The sequence below is a fragment of the Amborella trichopoda genome, chromosome 1 (genome assembly GCF_054954075.1).
Source record: "Amborella trichopoda isolate Santa Cruz 75 chromosome 1, AtrichopodaSantaCruz75HAP2 v2.0, whole genome shotgun sequence".
Classification (NCBI taxonomy): domain Eukaryota; kingdom Viridiplantae; phylum Streptophyta; class Magnoliopsida; order Amborellales; family Amborellaceae; genus Amborella; species Amborella trichopoda.
In genome coordinates, this window is record NC_142336.1 from 28,184,139 (window position 1) to 28,188,374 (window position 4,236).

Sequence of the window (4,236 nt, forward strand, 5' to 3'; positions counted from 1 at the left end):
TGCCTTAAAAGACATGGGACTTTTTTAAACAATCTTAAAAGCGTGCATAATCTTTATACATACCGCACCCATCATAAAACAAACTTTTATTGAAATTAATAAAGGATGTGGTTTACATATGGTTGTAACCTTAAAACTATCCAAGTAAGTTGCACCACCAAATTTTATTAATTTTATTATAAGATGTAAATTTGGCACAAAAAATAGAATCCATTTTCATTTTCAATTATAAAATTTTAGTCTTAAAAAGTAGTTCAAATAAATTAGATCCATATACGCATGAAAATATTGAAAATGGATGGTTTAATTAACGTGTTGCACAAGGTTTGAAAAACGAATCGGCGGCCCGGATCAGCCACCCCAAAAATTGTGTCGGATCGGTAGATCGACAATTCGAATCAAAGGATGGAGCAGATTGGCGGGTTTCAGCCCAAAAATAACTCAAAAAATCATCAAAAATATCTAAAAATAGTGTTTGCAAAGTTTTTCAAAAATATTGGAAGTGGGGCATTATGTAATTTCATTATTTTGTAAAAGTATATGAATAGCTTATAATAATCAATGATATAAATACCAAGTCCAAAATGAAACATACAATAACGAAAATACAACCTAATACCAAAACAAAAGGCAGTGTCATTCGTCCTCGTCATTGTGTTGATGCATCTCATTAGATTCCCTTGACAATTCATTCAGTCAATTCATCTACATCTCAGAATCCTCTGACCTGACCATTCCCACGTCCCTCATGGTTGGAAAACTGCTGCTCTCCTTAACCGAAGTCCCCAATGCTTGTCTGACACTCGTGATGGCTCCCACTCTCTTGCTCACCCCATACTCTTGTTCCGCCCCACCTCTTGTCACTGGATCTCAGGCCGCGTATATCATGGTTGAGATAGGGTTGCCTCAGAATCATAATATCTCTCATATCCTCCCACTCTTTTCCCACTCTCCTTCAACAGGCGCAACACTGCCTACATCTCCAACTAATTGTTAAAATGTCGGTAGGGAACCTACTCCTACTCTGGATCCCCCTCCTCCTCCCTTCTCATCAACATGTTGTTCTTCACACTCATCACCGATTGCCTCAAAGAATTCTCTCTTGCCCAACACTTGAGGCTCTTCCTCCACTAATCCTTGATCAGTTGTGTTTGCGACAAATATCGCATCCAAGTCAATCAGATTGTAATCCTCAATCTTCCTATCCAGAAGTTGTCGTCAGAGCATTGGATTATAATAAATGAAAACGAGCTTAGCCTCTTAAAAGTTAGTCGATTTATTCTAGGGACGTGTTTCTATTAGAAGGTACTCTAGTTCCGCTCACATCTACTAGCTGAACAGGTCTAGGAGAGAACCTTGATTGTTATCCTCTTTAATTGAGGTATGTCTTCAGCATGACACTCTTACTATTCAGCTGAAATGATATGTAAAGTGCGTCGTAAGAAAAAGGTAAAATATTCCATATGAAAAATAGTGTAAAATAAAAAGTAATTACATACTAGATTACCTAGATGCATCGTACTTCGAGAAGCCATGGCAAGCCTTATAGCAAACGACCCTTCTGCTTCCCTAAACATAGACATCTATGAAAGACATTATGCTTTAGTGTTATAATTATGTGTTAGTTGTGTCAGGAGAATGAAATGTTTATTGGCTACAACAACTATTCAATGTTACCTCACTTAATGTCATTAATTAGAATTTACAGTTCTTCTCCAACCTCTTGATAATATTATTTCACCCCATCGATGACCTTGTTAGAGATAATAGGCACCAAGTAGAAATAACTGAGGTTGAACTAGAAGCCTACATAATAAAAAGACGAGGAAACCATTTAATTGATATCAATGAAATATTTTAATCTAAACATTCATTGCATCATTGCATATAAATAAACATTTTACATGTATAGTGGATCAAGTGGCCCAATTGATTTTTACACCCTCTGTGTATGATATCTAGCATTGTAGAGGCAAAACTGCACTTCTCCTAAATAAATCTCTTCACTCTCCCTATCTTTTTATTAAGGATCCCCATGGCGGATATCTTGTCAACATCCATCAATCTTAAAAGTATGACTAAAGGATAACTTGTAAAATCGATGTGGGTATATTTGGACCAAAATCTCGTATTGGAGATTATGGCCTCAACATTTCGTCCTTCATGGGACCGCTAGTTTGTCCTTTGTCCACTCCTCACTGATGAACATCCTATTCAATATAGCTTGCAATAGTACAATAGCGTTTATGGCCAGGTAATCTGCCACGAAGCAAAGCTTGATTAACTCCCTATCGGTATACTGTCTTATTAAATAATAAATTTTAGAATGGTTATAGATAAATTTTGTGATCAACTTCGTCGATGTGAGTCTCCTTCACATTCTTGAGTCTGTCAATCTCCTCCAATATGAGATCAACATAATGAGCAGCATAAGGGGTCCATACCGAATGTTTCCTTTTTTCCATCAACTTTAACCACTCTAAAACACAAGCCCTGACTTTATCTATAACAACTTAGACCACATGCTTCTATCCCACCTCCTCAACTATTTGGTCCAATAATTGTGTATGCTTCTTCTTTACCTGAGTGACATTTTTACTGGACAAGAAGGTCGTACCACGTAGTCAATAAACCAAAAAATTTAGGTATTCTTTCTTATCGACTTTGCCCCACTAAGATCATACATTGTAGGAGGCTCCACATTAAACCCTGCTTTTTGAATTTCAGCGATTATAGAGGGGTAACATGGGTTGTTTGCTGCATTGATAGGGGTTGCTTGATCATACCACCTTTTCCTCATCTGCATTGCCATTAAATGCCTTACACCTTTGATCATCTGTTGAGATTTATGTTTCGAGGAAAATGGATCAATGCAATTTTCAGCCACTGGCCCTATCGATCTTCTATGTGCTCCTCTCGTGCTAGACAAACCAAGAGTAATGTCCTCTACATCTAAAGTGTGGTATGAGGTTGCCTCAGACTACGGCTTTGCTGCAATTGAACTAGCACCAAGTGTCTTTCATACATGCTCGATGCGGGCCCAATATATATGCTCTGGCCAAGGCTTCCATAGATGCTCAGGCTGAGGCCTCCATACGTACTCAGGCCGGGCCGTCCATACATGCTCGGGCCGGGCCCTCCCTACATGCTGGGGTCGGGCCCTCTATACATGCTCGGACCTGGCCCTCCGTACATGCCCATTCCTTAACTACTATGAGTATCCATCCCACTCTCTGGTTGGTGCACTTCTTTAAAGCTGGCTCTCATTGCAATCTCTATATCGTGGTCGAATTGCTGATATGGATCCAACCCACTTGATGGCACATATAGGCTGCTGATTTCCTCATCCATCTTCTCCTTAGTTATTTTTTTACCCTTATAAGACTTGAGGAGAGCTGCCAGCTATTTCTTAACATTGACAGGGACATTGCTGCATGGAGCAACCTCGCCTGTAACCCTTGACAAATGCTGCTTGAACCAGTTTATTCCACTAGTTATAACTCTTTGACATTAATTATAAATGATTTTATCTTTCTTATTTGGATCAACGTTGACCCTATGCTACCATATAAGATCATCCTTATATTTAGACATGATGATAAATATTGAGTATGCATATGGTCAGAAAATCATATTGAATGTTCGATAAGACTGTCAAATCTATTTTGCTGATTTTTTTAAAAATTTTGAGAAAATATCATGGTTATGGCAGTTTGACCTTTTGGCCTTGATATTTTTACCCACTAAAGTCAATTTGATGTTTTGACCCACTAAAGTCAGTTGAGTCAAATCGCATTCTTGCTTTGGGCTCCAAACACATAATATAATTTTCCACTTAAAAGTTATGTTCTAGTTTTGGAACTTTAAATAGTGGGGGTATTTTGATAGTTAATCCTAAAGTTCACCCAAGATATAGAACGATTTTAAACAGTAACCACTTTATTAGCATATTAAGTGGTTCTCATTTACTTTGTCCATTTGATTATATTTTCTTTTTTTTCATTTTTACAATCGTAAAAAGTTTATTATATATTTATTCAGCAGTTCTCAATCAGAGAATAATACCTTGCCTAAGTTGAATGTATTGGCTTAGGTCACAAAAACAACTAGTTGACTCAGGTTCAAGTCAGCAAAAAAAAAAAGCAATATATAAATACCAATCAAAACGGACTTATCAGGCGAGCCCATCTCACAATTCATCAAGGAAATACTATAATAAACTTCAGAACATGATGA

General features: G+C 37.4%; 1 long non-coding RNA gene across 3 annotated transcripts; it reads right to left on the bottom strand.

Annotated features, from left to right (window-relative positions):
• Positions 1–547: 547 nt before the first annotated feature.
• On the bottom strand, positions 548–3,984 carry LOC148783769 (uncharacterized). Of its 3 annotated transcripts, none has more exons than XR_016046372.1 (3): positions 1,678–3,984; positions 1,508–1,583; positions 548–1,414 (listed from the first exon to the last, which is right to left on the bottom strand). It is a non-coding gene; the product is annotated as an uncharacterized LOC148783769 (long non-coding RNA). The 3 variants fall into 3 exon arrangements; XR_016046376.1 differs by having other exon boundaries at positions 548–1,197; positions 1,356–1,414; positions 1,508–3,984; XR_016046367.1 differs by having other exon boundaries at positions 1,508–3,984.
• Positions 3,985–4,236: the final 252 nt, after the last annotated feature.